The 17,108-nt window shown below is 38.6% G+C and overlaps 1 protein-coding gene across 13 annotated transcripts in view; it reads right to left on the reverse strand.

Annotated features, from left to right (window-relative positions):
* thrb (thyroid hormone receptor beta) overlaps window positions 1-17,108 on the reverse strand; it is a 161,225-nt gene that overhangs the window by 39,096 nt on the left and 105,021 nt on the right. For 5 of the 13 annotated variants that reach the window (XM_030412035.1, XM_030412031.1, XM_030412038.1 and 2 more), the window contains exon 2: window positions 13,504-13,570. The exons of the other annotated variants lie outside the window; for them this stretch is intronic. The gene's annotated coding sequence lies outside the window, so the exon portion shown is untranslated. The remainder of the gene's footprint in view (window positions 1-13,503; window positions 13,571-17,108) is intronic. 13 annotated transcript variants of the gene reach the window in all.

Here is a 17,108-nt window from a genome sequence, read left to right on the forward strand (position 1 = left end):
CCTTTTAGCTCATCCACCAAAATGCAACAATCTGTTACATTTTAAGAGGAAAACAGGCTAGAGGCGTGAAAACCTCTCTCAAATTAAAATCAAACATCTTAAGTTGACCCACTCAAGCAAGTTGAACTGATAGAAAATTATAATACAAGGTAAACAATGGGGATCCTCTATAGGTCAATAAATGAAACTGATGCAGTGTTCCTCAAAAATGTTTATTTCAAATTGTACAACATTTCTTTAAACTTAAACATCCTGGTCTGGTGGTGCTGAAGGCGGCCGTGCTTCTGCAAAGACAAAACTCCTCAGGTTACCAAGCAAAATAGATCCTCGGCAAATATTCATACTATATAATTGAGCTATGTTACACTACTGCAGAAATTCATGATCTGATTTTATATTAAACATTGCAATATATAGTACAGTGTCTCTTTAAGCATGCACCCAATTTCCAAGTTGTCACTTTTAAGCAGTTTTTGACACATGTACATGTAAGAGTTATAAAACAAAGATAAATGGTGAGCACTAGTGATACTGAAGGAATATTGTTGTGTATATTTTGCAGGGTATTACAAAGTGGACTACTTGTGCCAAACTGATGAAATGGTCTTAACCTATATTCTGTTGGCAGAACTAACGGTCATATATACTATAGTTTACTTTAAATTGACTTTGTGTTATTATGATTCTTTTAAATAAAACAAAGTAATACATCAAAAACATAACTAAACTGTAGGAATGTAGGCAAATGTGTTCAAATGATATTGTCACAATAAATAGTAAAGAATGACGAAACTAACTCAGTAGAGTTAAAAAACGGCATTAAAGCTCCCCCTCCACCCCACATCATGAAAAAAAACCTTACCTTTATCCTCTGAGCGTTTTCCTGCATCTAGTTTTTTCTTTCTTCTGAACCAGATGAATAGGTTTGTTTTGATGCCATGCCATGATTGACAGGTACCGGCGGCTCAGCGCAACTGGCCTCGCCTCCCCTCGCTTAGTTTTACTGGTCATCATAGCAACAAAGCACCGTAGAGACCAGATCTGACCAATCAGCGGGCGTAGTGTCACCTTGGCTCACTTGGAACCTCAGGGGAGGTGCTACCAAACAAAGTGCCAGGTACTATTCACACCTTTCTGTTGGGTCACTCCTCAGATATTGAGGACGGACTTGCAACTTGAGGGGGCCCCCTAGTGGTGCCGGGGCTCTATGCACCCGCACAGTCCTCATATAGCAAGAACGGCCCTGCCTATTCTGAAATATTCCAGTCCATTTACACAAGTCTTACAGTTTAAATAATATAAATGAGAGTCTCTTTGGGCCAGCTCCAAGGCCTTTCCCTCAGTGCTGCAGCTGCCATTATAATCCAGACTGTCTGCATGTTTCATCATGCTGAATCTAGTTAGAATAGGCACAAGAACCATTGGATAACCAAAACTGGAGAAGTCTTCTATTCAGACAATGAGTCTGTCAAAATGATTTCTCACTGCAGCATTTGAATTATTTTAATGTCAGTTTACCAGCATTTTAACCCCTGAGGGCAGTGCACAAACACATTTATTCAATTAAACCTTTTTGGACAAGATATTCCAATCATGGCTTACTGATTAAGACTTTACCTGCCTGAACCATGGTACACAAGTGTTATGATTAGACCTCTAATTAAGTCTCTGATAAATCAATCTTTAGAACAATCAACCACAAGAACTTCCATTTTGTAACTCAGCTTATGTGTTGATTCTAAAACAGGAAACGCAAAAAAGTATTACAGCCTTCATAATTTGTTTTGCACTGAAAGAACAGCTGGCTTAAAAAGCATTACAGGAAACTCTGCTTCGGTTTGCTGCTCTTTACCCTAGAGAGCATTTAATATTGAGACAACAGCTGGGGAAGGCAGAAAGCTGGTTCATCCATAGTATGTATAACAGGTTTCAAAAGCTCCAGTGAGGACACAGACAGATAGATGCCCGAAGATTTTCTGGCAGGAACAGACATGAAGATGAAAAACATACAGAGAATGTAATGTACATACATAGATAAATGGTCGCAGGTCACAGTAGGACGCCGAACTCAAGGAGACACAACAGACAGTGAGTAAAGTGAACTCCTCAGTGGGAAATTTCATCAGTAATCTCCTAGCTACATATACAGTGGCTGAACAGAGAGTCTATTGACTGAGCAAGCATAGCGGAGAAAACGAATGGCTCAAAGCCACTCTGGATGTTGAGGGAATACGAATATCCCAGCTTGCTGGCTTCCCAAATTGGGTTCCAATTCTCCTATAAACACTATTTAGGGGAGGGCCTGTTGGTTCACAAAACATTTTTAAGTCAAAAGGCTTCTTCAGTTCTTAACTGAAAAAACTCTTGGATGAAAGGTGAAACATGTCCAGCGTATGATAGAGCACTTAGAATTACCAATGTTAATGTTACAGGTTTATAGACCTATGATTTAATTAACTGCATTTCTATGAAATCATAATTTTTTTTCCCCTCTCAGTTGGGTCTGGGGCAACCCTTTCAACAGACAACAACATAGGAGATATCCTGGTTTAATGACATTAAAAAATATAAATAATTAATGTAAATGTACATTGCCAACAATTATTCTGTGGAAATCTTCCCCCGATTGCCAGAATAAGTTTGCTCATTGAAATTACAGTACAGCTGATGTTTGGAGAAAAGTTAATTTTCATGACCTTGGTCAGGTGAAAAAGTAATCTCAACTCAAGATCCACCTACTTGATCATGGTTATGGAAAAACAAACTGTAAGGTGAGGTGTGGAACTGTCCAATACAAACTTAATTCCTAGTAATATTCAACCACCTTCAACCTCAGCTGCCATTGCTCCATGTAAGCTGTGTCAAATTAACAATGCTTTTTTGTTGGAACAAAAAGGTCACTGTTGCCAAATGAAAATGAACTGATGTAAACTGTTGAATGTGTCATCAGGTTTCTGTGTAATCTTTGGCTGCTATAAGTGCCTTACAAAACTGTTACAGTAAGTTCTTATTCTCGTCTCATAAAAATGCTGCTTGGGAGTTTAAAAATGACTTCTCTCCTGTTATTATACATTTCATGATATAACTATATATTTTGAAGATATAACAGTCTTGATTTGAATAGGGGATCTGAGTGTTTTACTTCTTGAACCTTAAATGCCTTCTTAGATGTTAAAGATTTATCAGCATTTTGTTCACGTTACGTTGGTGTTTTTTTTTGCCTATGTACAAGTATATTACTATACCTAAAATATGTAATAACAGGAGAAACAGGGCCTGTAAACCAAATTTTACCCAACAACATTCACACCTCGAATAGGTGCTCACCAAGAGGCATTTCAGGACAGCCCGATTCCATCAGATAGGAGGTCCACAGATGGCAATTTATTTTGGAAGAGGGAAAGTCATCCAGCTGAGTGCTTTTTGTGGCTCTCTAATTGCCATTTATGCACATTAGTGTCCCAAATAAACAAAAGTGACAATAATGGACTTCCACCGCAGGCGTAAATTAGCTACAGTGGCAGGGAGCAGAGCTGCTCCAGTCCACCCCATCCCTTTTCATCGAGCTCTAGCCTTTGCTACTTTCCTGCTCATTCCATCTGAATTTTTTATAGCTTAAAAACAGACAAACTAGGTTGAAATCTGTGTAGCGTTGGCTGAACATCTGAATGACTTCACTGTTTGAATCCTGACTGTGTCTTTGTAGGGAATATTTTGTGCCAACTTCTGTAGGTTTAGTTTGGTTTAGTGTTATTTTCCTTTTTTTTGTTTTTTTTTTCAAGTTTCATACCCTGAAAGGTGCCCAGCCTGCATGGGCCTACAAGACACTGCAAACATAACAAAAAGCAACAACCTGATGATATCGTGAGAGCAAAAGAACACAAGTTAAACTGACAAACACTGTCGGACATTATAACGGAGGCTATTCAGCTGATCTGAACTAAGACAACCTAATATATACTTGATACCTGTCCTTGATAATCCCTATATGTATCGGGGAATGGTGTAATGCAAGGCATGGTGACACCACATCCCAACCATTTGTGTGATTATACTGAGAACAGAGGAAGCTACACCGAGGTGAATTGCACAGAAAACTGTAATTTCTCCCCCTTTCAAGTACACACAAACAGAATCAGTCAAATTTATCAAATCCCTCCAGGGTTTCCTTCCTGTCTTTGAAAACACAGGAGCACTGCTTCAGGCATGGAGTTGCAACGTGTCTCACATTTTCTCTGCTTGCACTGTATGTGCACATATTGATTACTTCTCTTGACTTTCCTGGAACAGCCAGCAGCCAAAATGGAGCCCTAAAAGAATTCAAACATCTCCTTGATGGGAAAGTGCTGAGCAATTTTAGAACTACAGTCTGGTGTTTACTCTGGGAATGTGAAAGTTAAGTGTCATGGTATGTATGAATGGGTTTATGTGTACATGTATGTACATGAGCTAACATGCTGCAGCCTTGAAGCTTTTTTTGCTTCAATCAGATACAGCTGCCTTTCTTGTACAGCTCCCCAGCTCACATTAGCACTGGTGCTAGCATTGTCAGCTGCGTGAGTTAGTTACGTTACACCACAGTATGCACACAAACAAAATAAATAAATATCTATATCTATATACATAGATAAATAAACATCTATATATATTGATAAATAAATAGATAAATATATCTATAGATATATATCTATAGATATATATCATCATTAAACAGAACAAAAGAAGGAAGCATCACTGTGAATTACTGTACATACTATAAATAAATCCTACCTGATTCAAAAGTTTTAAATTCCAATGGTTTACTGTATATTAGAAAATAGATAGATTGATCTAAATCACAGGCAGGTTTTTTAATAACAGGGAAATGTATTACTGAAACAACAGACATAACTTAATGATTGATTCAGATGTGTTATGTTTTGTGTAGGATTTATAGCACAATTGACAGCTAATATGTTTTGCCTTATTTTACTTGATCAGAGTAAATGCATGGAAGCCAGGGATGTGTGGGAAAAGCCAAAAGCTAATGTACTAAGTAGGTCACATAAATGGTACTGTCTCAAGAAATCAGTGGCTCAGGTTGGCATGAACTGTCCTTGGCACTGATCATGTAAAACACTTCCCCTTAGGAGACTCAAGGGGTCACCAAAGCTATCAGGTTTCAGACTGTAATGGCAGCTTTCGAGTTACACATGGCTGTCACACTCAGATTTCAGCCACAACTGGAATCAAATCCAAACCTTTTCGATTTGCGGTCACAAAGTTAAACCCTATAACCATATTTACTCTCTTTGCTTTCACATATTAAAACTGCAAATACTTGAGAGACTGCTTGGAAGTCTGGTTCACTCATAGGTTTGCACTGACTTGTGGGTGTGTTTTATGCCTCTGGTTGGAGGCGTAGCAGGTCTCTGTAGTCAGTGGGTGAGTACTTCCCCTTCTACAGGGGGACTCATCATTTCTCCACCACAACAACAGCTACCACATCCTGCAAGGCAAGAGCTATGAGAACACTATGTACTGTACATTCCATAAGAAAGAGAAGAAATGTTAACGTGCCAGCACACCCTGATCTTATGTATTAACTCACCTTCTCCTCACACTATGTGAAAAGCATTATGTATTTTAATGCTATGTCTTGAATATCCCAGATAGAAACATACAAGTACAAGACACTAATCTTATACTGCAATGCCTATTGATAAATATATGAGATTGGGTACTGCTTACAAGTATGTAAAAACATTCCAGTGGTATACTACCATACTGCCCTTCATTTCTACATGTTATATTACAATGTTATGCACTAATGCCACTAATGTGATTTTTGGAAAGGTGTCACACCCCTAGACACAGTTTACAATGAAAATTGTTGCTACTTTCACTGCAAAAACAGTTGTGTAATGTTTCCAGTGTCCCTGCAGGACCTTTGTGAAATCTGAGAAGACGAGGAGGTCTATTTTTTAAAGCTGCACTTAACAATACTTTTTAAATAAAAAACTGGTCAAATGACTACATGTGATATGAAATATGTTGATAATGTGTTGGATGAAGAACAGGGTCTTAAGAGATTTAAAAACACCACAGCAATATGCATATGTCTCAACATTAAATTGAAAATGGAGGCAATTGCTATACACAGATCAGCCTAAACATTAAAACCACTGACAGGTGATGTGAATAACATTGATCATCTTGTTACAATGCAATGTTCTGCTGAGCAACCATGGGTCTTGGTATTCATGTGGATGCCACTTGACCGACCGATCCAAACACAGTTGTGTACCAAGTGCACCCCCTCATGACCACAGCACTCCCTGATGGCAGTGGCCCACCTGGCAGGACCATGCGACAAAACACATTCAAAAACTGCTCAGGAACGGCTTGAAGAACAGAAAACAGAGAGCAAAGTGATGACCTGTCCTCCAAATTCCCCAGATCCCAGTCCAATCAAGCATCTGTGGGATGTGCCAATCCATGGCGGCCCCATACCCCAACATACAGGTCCACTACAAATGTCCCGATGCCAGACACCTCAGGACACCCCCAGAGGTCTCATGACCATGCCTTGACAGGTCTCAGCTGTTTTGGTTGCACAAAAGGAACCTGCACGATATTAAGTGGGTGTTCTTATTGTCAAAGCCATCATGGTTTCTTTTAAATTACTGTAATAATACTGTATGTGCACTGGTAACACAGTATATTTCCTTAGAGTCTTGACATTACTAAAATCTTGCTTGCACAAGAATATTCCCATGACATGACTTAAGTTTAATTTAGCAGATATGTTTGTCAAAAGAAATCTCAAGAGAACTTCTAGGGATTTTTTTTTACCTGACTGTTTAACAACAATATTAGAATAACATACATAGAATAACAACAGAGAATAACATTCTCTGGGTTTTAAGAATGACTTTGAGTGTGGCTGTAACATGTGTCTTGATGATCGAAATATTAACAGCATGAAAGCCACCAAATCATTTGCTCTTAATGATAAAATGGCCTAAACCATTTTCAGCCATTAACCTTTAGTCTTCATGTGACATTAAATTGTTTGCTATAATAATAAAGGCGGGTTCTTAACAAATACAATTTATCATCACATCTTTAAATGAAGGCAGAACCAGAATTATTCTAAGCTTAATATGGACAAACACTTGATGCCACAACATAGACAGTAGGGAATACAAAAATAGCAATGTGAAATAACATTGCAATAGCATTTTGAGTCTACTCTCAGAAGCATGGGGTAAGGCAGGAAACAGGAAATAGGCCCTTAATGGGGTACATGGTGTTCTTTTCATCATTGCTAACATCCAAAGAACAGATTAACTGATTATTGCTTGCAAGTTCTTGATACCTACAGGACAATGAGCCTGGCTACAATACCAGTTCATCTGAGGTGAATTCAAGAATGCCCTAAATCATTGTTTGTCTATGCAAATGTTCTGCCACCATAATGTATAAACATATGGATGAAGTCCTTCAGCTGAGTCATGGCTGAGCATGTTTATTGTGCCTGTTATTAGTTTAACTGCTTTCTTCAAATGTCAGTGCTACCCTGTAAAACATTTGCCAACATGAATGAGAGCAAAAGATCTTTGAGAGTAGAACAACAACACAACAAGCCAAAATTGGGGAGAGGTTTGTTGCATGAAACAAGTCAACATTCTTTCAGTCTGACATAAAGTTAATGAAACACACATTTGTATCAAGATCCTCCACCTTTAAACCAGGCTGAAGAGCATGTTTCTGACTGTAGTGCATTGTTAAGACATTACAAGGGAGCATCCTGCACACCAGTGGCTCTCAGATTCAAAGAGACAGAGAATATGAATGACTGGGAAAAAAGTTTCATCACACTACTTCAAACAGCTCTTCTCACAGAACCCATTTCTTCTAAATGCTGCTACTTATAGGCAGTGTGCAGTTCAGTTAAGAGGGGAACACAAAATTATACAATGCATATACAGGGTTTCCTGTGCGTAAAAGGTTCAGTCCCAGAGCATTTTCATAACTTCACACTAAACTTTCTAGATGCTTTGAAGACTGTGAAAACTTCTGTTATTGTAAATCAAAACTTAGACCAACAAACTATATGGTCAGATGTATGTAGACACTGCAATACTAGCAGGGTCACCCTAAGCATGTCATAAAATTACAATTCATATCGATCTCCACCTCCATCCAAAGAGGCCACGATAAATACTAGTTCTCTAGTTTCACTTTCCCTCTCAAGCAAGTGCATCATTAATGTGCGTAATTTTCACCCTTATACAGATTGTGTTATTTATTAGCAACATTTGCCTTTGGAATTTTATATGCCTGGGCAATCCTTATTGTTGAGCCCTGACATGTGTTGCACTGTGTAAGGCAAATTGTGGTCACCCCAGACACTGACACATTAGAGATGTCTTATGGGAGTGAAATGAACATTCAATGCACAGGCACAGACTCTGGTGGACAATTGTTTATATTGTTGTAGCTATCTGAGGCATAAAAAAGGAAAAGATTTGTTTATCAGAAGTTTGTTGTCTCTTCTGTCCTCCTCTCCTCCTCTGTCCCCATTAATCATTGGGGAGAGAGTCAATATAGGCTGACCCTTTGGAGGGGCCTTGCCTATAGTTTGGAAATCAAAGGACAACACTTAATAGTATAGCAGCTACAACATAAAAATGTCTGTTACACATTGATACATTAGTATCAACAATCTAACTATGTTTCATATATTACTTTATCAGTCAGATCCACTTTTAGCAGAATGAGTAGTTTTACTCATATAGTTATACTTCAACTACAATGAAATACTGAATAATACCAATGGACTTTTATAGAATGCAACACATCTTTTTGTAAATATTTTAATTAATTAGTAATTGAGTGTTTTTACATTGTTGTAATATTACTTTTGCTTAACCATACGTATTCCCCAACCTTATCTTTGAGACTCTCACATGTGAACAAACATTTGTACAATCTATGCAAAAACCACCCACCAGCAATAAAAATTATAGCTAGTTGTTTTGAAAACTCTGCAAAGGGCATCAGGGCATCATCTAAGTCTAAATGTCAGCCTTCTTAACAGTCATCAGTGGAAATTTCATTGTGGGCAATGTCAGCCTGCATCATGAATCAACACTGACCAGTGGCAGTAAACAATAGTCATAACCTTGACCAATATGCATCTTATTTGAGGTGGTATTCAAATAAGAGTCCATCTTGATCCACCGACCATTATGCCTGGAGCCTTCTCATACTTAATTTATGAAGCTGCATCACACTATGCAACGTGATTCAGGCTCATCATCATGGCAACTGGTATCAGAAAAAGGACAGCAGATGGTGTTTTCATTAAAGAATTCAAGCTAATAGAAGAATCAACCGCATGACTTTGTGTTGGAGTCTCCAGTGCACTTATCATATTACACCAAGTTCTCTAGCTGCTGAGAAAAAACACATAGGCCAATGTCATAAAGGGTGGCTGATACACAGGGGCTAGATGTGCTATAGTATTTCTGTTGCACTGCACACAGTTGTGAGCATGATCCCTCACTGGAGACTGAGAGCTGAGCAGGTCCAAGTAATGCATTGGGAGTATGACAGCCAATAATCCATGCACAGCTATAACAACCAGCAGAGAGAACATAGTCATGACAAACTGCTGACAGCTGCAGCTAATAATCGCCTGCAGACCCATACACCATGTTTACTGTGTACGTTTTCTTTATCAATTTAGCACCAACATATTTTCTCATTTTATGTGTGCAAATGGAAGCCTTCATCTGACATCACCTCTGAGCTACACAACCTGTCTGTTTGTCTTTATTTTAATAAACTGTCAAATATAGTTCTCTACTTGCAATATATTGTACACAGTGCTGGGTTTATGGAGTTGCCTTCAACACTCATTTTTTAGGTTCTCCTTAATTAGCTAGCATTAGTGAGGTTTTGATTTATCGGCTGTTGGTTAAAGAAGCCGACAGCTAGTTTGAGGTGCAGAAGAGTTTATTCACAGTGCTTCGACTATAGGGGAAGTGGAAGCACTTTGTGCTTTTAATAGCTGATGTTCTGCTCTTTTGCACTCGTTTGACAGTCAAACTGTTAGCGAGGAAGAGAGGAAATTGTCCAATAACATCTTGGAACACACCATCAAAATCATCAAGCACTATGACAAAACTGGCTCACATGAAGACTGCCCCAGGATAGGGAGACTGAAAATCACCTCTGCTGCTGAGGATAGGTTCATCTGAGTCACCAGCCTCAGAAATTGCAAGTTAACAGCACCTTAGATTAGAGTCCAGATGAATGCCACACAGAGTTCTAGTAGCAGACACATCTCTACATCAACTATTCAGAGGAGACTGCGTGAATCAGGCCTTTAAGGTCAAATAGCTGCTAAAAAAAACACTACTAAGGAAAAGCAACAAGCAGAAGAGATTTGTTTGGGCCAAGAAACACAAGGAATGGACATTAGACCAGTGGAAATCTGTGCTATGGTCTGATGAGTCCAAATTTGAGATCTTTGGTTCCACCTGCCTTGTCTTTGTGCAACGCAGAAAAGGTGAACGGATGGTCTCTACATGCATGGTTCCCATCGTGAAGCATGGAGGAGGAGGTGTGATGGTGTGGGGCTGCTTTGCTGGTGACACTGCTGGGGATTTATTCAAAATTGAAGGCACACTGAACCAGCATGGCTACCACAGCATCCTGCAGCGACATGCCATCCCATCCGGTTTGCGTTTAGTTGGACCATCATTTATTTTTCAACAGGCCAATGACCCCAAACACACCTACAGGCTGTGTAAGGGCTATCTGACCAAGAAGGAGAGTGATGGAGTGCTGCGCCAGATGACCTGGCCTCCATAGTCACCTGACCTAAACCCAATCGAGATGGTTTGGCATAAGATGGACCGCAGAGTGAAGGCAAAAGGGCCAACAAGTACTCAGCATCTCTGGGAACTCCTTTAAGACTGTTGGAAAACAATTTCAGGTGATTATCCATGAAGCTCATCGAGAGAATTCCAAGAGTGTGCAAAGCTGTAATCAAAGCAATTGGTGGATATTTTGAAGATTCTCAAATATAAAACAATATTTTTGTTAACTACATAACTCCATTTGTGTTCATTCATAGTTTTGATGCCTTCAGTGAGAATTTACACTGAGAAGGTGTGTCCAAACTTTTGACTGGTAGTGTAGTGTAAATATATATATTTTATATATATATATACACACTCCTATGATTAACATTATTCCTCACTTTGTGCAGGGTTCTCTACCACTGTTTTTTTTAATCAACACATTTAGATATAGTGCTACATATTGTTTAAACAGGGCCCCATGTGTGTGAAGAAATAATAACGCTAGTATCACTGATGCTCTGTAGACTGTGCCAGTGATGTTCTGGGCAGTTTAATCAGCCACTGTAGAGCCTTCCTGTCCTTGGCTGTGCATAAACCATGCCAGTTTGAAAGTTTCTTAATAAAAATATACATGAATCATGTGTTGCCAGAAAACTATTTGGTTAAAGTAGCTCTAAAATCTGAATGAGATCTGCATAAAAACAAAATCTATTGTAACGGTTGTTCGTAATATTATTTTAAGAGACAGCCTTTATTGTGAAACAGGTACTTTTATTTTGAAATCCAGTTGCACTGTTATGTGTACGTGAAAAGGGAGAAGCTAGCAGGAAAAGGATGCGCACATGTTCAGCTAAGAAACATGCTGAGAAGCAACTGTTAAGTGCTTGTAAAATGTTTAAGGACCCTCCAAGCATCAAAGATAATTCCCTTATTTGCAGCACACAGCCAACGTGGTAGCTTATGTTTCTTTTGTCTTTGTTTGTCTTTTGATATGCAGTTTTCCGCCTGAATGCTTTTATTGCTGCTAACCTTGTCTTTATACTTTGTGAGTGTGTATCTGTAGTTTTCACGTGGATTTGGTGGTATTGGTGGATTTGGAGGAAGGACAAATAAACCAGTTGAACGAAAGCCACTTGTGTTTGCCGTGCTTCGAGGGAATTACATCTATTATGTCAGTTAAATTGAGTATCTATGATGTGCTTATATGCACAACATTATTTTTAAACCATATTGTCCAGCCAAATTGCAATTGCAAATTTTAATTAGTATTTAAATTCTTGGGTGTTAAATAGTATTAAAAGAGTGTTTAAATGCATTAAAAATAACTAGCTTTGTAAATTACCAATATTCCGATTTGGGCACTTCCTTCAATTAATGCCTCATCTTTTGCACATGTCCCTCCGGCAGCAGCACACCTTTTTAAATTAGGTCCAAAACATGGAAATCAGTAAGTCTTTTTGCACTTCTGGTTTCCTCAGCTCATAGTCTGAGTTTTTTTTGAATGGGTTTCTGTTAAATGGCTGAAAAAGGTCTGTGGTTAACACAAGCTTAAGAGATTCTCATTTTTTGTTCTACCACAAAAAATACATCAGTTAATACCACATTTGAATTAAATATCGATTTGAAAAGGCAGTTGCTAACAAGTGGCTTAACAAAACTATAGAGATCGTTAGGGACATTAAATATCATCATGCTCAACACAAAGGCTAATTTACTCACTAATACGTCTTTACAAGCGACTGCAGTTACAAACTATTCTTACTCTACCTTTATAACTTGTAGATTGATCAAATTATAGTAAAGGGTGCGTACTATAAGTGAAGACATTGAAGCCATAAGTTTGTTGATAGCCTTCCGTTAGCTTTAACTTCTGGGGATTGCATTTAGTATAATAAACAATCATAAAATTGTTGTTCATCTTGATAAACAAAACGTCACCAGGTATCATAAAAATTGTATATGCCACAGAATTTATTTTCTGCTATAATTCAAATCCAATAGAGAAATCCCATAGGATTAGGGAACCTTCAAGAATATTTCACCCCTTCTGCTCTTGATGCTAAATAAACTACAAAGAAAGCTGTATCTCATCATGGGGCGGCTGTGACTGAGGGGGAGAGCCAGCGCCTTAATATGAGAAGGTCGCTGGTTTTATTCTGGTTTTATTCCCCCGGCATGTCGTAGTGACAAGCAAGTTACTGAACCCCAAGATGCGCCTGATCTGCTGGTCGGCACCTTGCATAGCAGCCACCGCCATCAGTGTATGAATGTATGTATGAATTACTGTAAGTTGGTTTGGACAAAAGACTCTGTGCAATGTATATGTCATAATAATCTGTTTACTGATATATATGTAATGGTAATGTAATGGGAATAATGTGAACACACTCAATTATGACCATAAAGCGTAAACTGTATAAAAAAAAATAAAAAATAAGGTGACTACAGACACTAAAATCAGCTGTGTGGCAGCAGGCATGGCCATCACAGCTAGAGACATTTATTTTTTGTGTGTTGTGCATGTGTGTGCGTCTGTGTGCCTTGGCTACAACAGGGAAGTCTACTGGAGAAAAACACAGTGTATTGGCATTCTGCAGGCTGCAGGACTCTGGCTGTGTGGAATTGCACAAAGGGAAGGTCTTACTGGAAGAAGTGTTGAAGTCTGACTCCAGGCAGCATTGAGGAGCCGCTGAGCTCCCCAAGAGAAACACCTACAAAAACACACACACACAAACGCAGACATAGCCTGGTAAAACTAATGACTAAATCACAGTCTAGCTATGAACACCAGTAGATGAAGAAACAATCTCAAACATGTTGCCATGGCATCCCATCACAGTGCGACATTAAAAACACAGGTGATCCGGGTATCTTATTTTCACTTTTAAGTAAAAATAAATATGTCACAGTGAAGCGCCAACATCACTTTGAACTCCTTTTGTTCTGTGTGACAGGATGTAGTCAGAACACTACATCCGTCTGAGATGACCTACATGCACCGTTCAACAAAGCAACTCCCACAGCTGCTAACCTCTGGTGGTTACCACAAATACTTCCACTCATGCTGCAGTAAGGCCAGAGAGAAAACATACATTTATTTTCCCCCTTTTGGACCAGCGGCCCCCAAATGAGTCAATACATCTTTTTATGTGTATCAGAACCCGAAGCGAAGAACAATGTTTGGGAGGAAAACTGCATACATTAAACAACAGTGACAAATCAGTCAGTTTGGTGAGATCTCCGGGGAAGAAGAGCAATGAAATGACAGAATGAATATGACGAGAGTGAGAAAAGAAAGCATTTGTTTGTGTCATTAATTCAGTGGCAGCACAGGGCTGGTCAACTCTTTCCAACAGACGGTAATCACTTGTAATCAGACTTAATGGGCACTCTAATGGGACTGCTTTTCCTCCCTCTATGTTGCACTCTTTAACACACTTGTAAACACACAAACAAGTCTGCACATGCATGTCTGTGTGCATGTTTGCATGCCATGAATTGGGAAATGTAATGTCTCACTTCCATCTTAAAGGGAAGTATTCATTTAATAACACTTTCTATCCATAACAGTACTAAATGATCAGGTCCTATTCGGATGTAATGCTAATTTTCATTTTTGCATGGTTCATCTTCTCTTCAGGCCTCATTTGCATGCATTCATTTATTTGCAAAGAATGGTTACTCCGCTGAGTCTCTGTTCTGTTGCCTTCTGCTCTCCATCAACACTTCTACAATGTTACAAAAATACAGTTTACATTGCTTGTTAATCTCAGCCTTCATAAGTTATGATATCATTCTACAAACCTGAACAACAGTAAAATGATGCAACAAAGTAGTGGTTCCTCAATTTATTATTCTAAGATTGGACAGTCTAATGGTTGTGCAAAAACGATGGATTGATTCCCTATAAGACTATAAGCTTACAGTCTGCCATTCAGTCTGCCACTGGGCTGAAATATGGTCGTATTACAGCACGTGCGTAGAGGCACTGTTTTTCCCGGTCACAATCACCAGATAATTGCAGCACAACTGGAATAACTGTGGAAACTCTACAGTGTAAAGGAAAAAGAGCACTGCTGATGAAGGAGGCACTGAAATTGAAGAGGGAGAATGATAGAAACCAGTGTTAAAACAAGAGTGAATGGATGACATTCACTAATTGAAGAGCGCTCCAACATTGTGTCAAAATGTGTTCCCCACTGATTCGTGTTTCCCCTTAATATTAGGATATAACATTAAAATAAAATAAGTAACAAAACTTGCCCACTGATCAATACAACCGAGTGTTTCACCTTCGATGAAAATGTTTTTTGCTTTGGACGGTAGCCAAGTCTGTTAGCAGATGTTGCTATTTGCAACAGTGCCACCAACAGTAATACTTCTACAGGTAACAGAAAATTCAAAAGTTGTCCTTTCCACTTCCCAGAAAGTTCATGCAGAAGCACACACGTAAGTTTTATGCTGGTTACATGCCAGGATATTGTGAAATGTCCCGGCAAAGACAAGGGAGATGAAAAGTTGAAGCTAGTCAACATTGATTTAAATAATGGTCGATTTAAAATACCGTAAAAAAATTAAAATAAAATAAAAAATCAGCTTTGTAAATGTTTTTTTAAACATGGCTAATAGCACTGCATTTAAACATAATTTCTTCTTGTTTACAAGAAAACTCTACAGGAGCCCTTTAATAAGCCAAGGCAGGATTTTTCACATACACACTGGGGGACTGTGGTTTTGGAAAGCACCGCTTTATGATGTGAAAAAAAAAACAAAACATGGAGGAAAGGAAGGCAAATCTCCAAATTTAGCTGATTAGAGCCAACTTACTCAAGTCTCCACAATTTAAAAAAAGAACAATGTACTGTAATGATTTTATTTTGAATTCAGCCTCAAATGCAATATATTATTATAAAGTCAGTGAACCATTACTTCTTATCACACTTACTTTCGTAAATCGATTCATCAAGTCGGCACACAGGGTATATGACAATAACAATGGAGTTGCAATATATTCAATAACTTCTATGCGTACCTTCCATTCAAACTTGATCAGTCATGGTTTCACCATTCCTAACACCAAATGCAGCTGTTTCAAAATATTTTCAACCAACAAGTGTTATCCGGTCAAAATGTGTGTATACATATTATGCTGAGGAGAGACACAAGGAGAGTGATGAAAAGAAAAAATGTTTCTGTCTGAGAGAGGACACAGAGTTGGGAAAGAACACCCACTAACACACACTGTTACTCAGTTTCCATGGTGATTTGAGTTATATTTGACAATGTGACGCACATTTCAGCATTCACTTTCGCTGTTAGTCTTCTTCATCCTTTCCAGCACAAGGAGCTAAAAGTATGAATGGTTCATATGAAGTAAAAGTGAGAAATGTGACGTTTGGGCCTGGAGAGTGGATAGAAGACATCCAGTGTCGAGAGCCTGGCCATTAATGTAGTGCAAGCATTTATGTAAAGAACATAGAGGGCAAGAGTTTCTCCTGCATTTTTCTCCAGGGGTGTGTTGAGTGGTCTGTGGGAAACTTAATGAATGCAAGGCTTTCTTGTGTCTCTGATCCCAACTCAAGACTCCCTACTTCCCAACTGTGTTTTTAGCTAACAATGACGTCACTATTTACTAAAGGAATTAGTACTTAGTCTGGAGGCCGCTTCAGCTACTTTCAACATGTACTGCATATAGAAACTGAATGTGAAAAAATACATCTGGACAGTCATACAAGTGCTGATATGACATTATATGACATATAAACATTCCTGCAAGCAACAAAGTAGCCCTGTTACTCAACTGTGTTTCATGTTGTGGTGTTTGTATTGAATCAGCTATTATAAGCTACAGTTGCTTAGGGGATGATCACCCCATCACCTTTCCGGCAGAGAGAGGCACCTCCATCCAGTTGTTTACAGCAATGTTTTTGCACACTACTGTTGTTGTTGTGCTCCAGGCACCTGATGTGCCTTAGTGGATTTTTAAAGAAATGGCTTACTAATGCCACAAGTTACAAAATGTTCAAATGCCTGATGTCAGTGAGGTGAATTCTCCCCTGTCCAATCAGGTAAAAACATACACAAGACATGCTGCTGTTGTACATTATAAACATATAAAAATTGATCTGTAAAGAAAAAAACTGACAGCATGCTTGTTATTACTTGCTAAATATCAGGCAACTCTTCCTTCTGCCACAATATTAAGATTATCCAAATCCATAGTGCTGGATTTCTTCAATTCAAGGTTTG

Source organism: Sparus aurata, chromosome 3 (assembly GCF_900880675.1).
Source record: "Sparus aurata chromosome 3, fSpaAur1.1, whole genome shotgun sequence".
Lineage (NCBI taxonomy): Eukaryota > Metazoa > Chordata > Actinopteri > Spariformes > Sparidae > Sparus > Sparus aurata.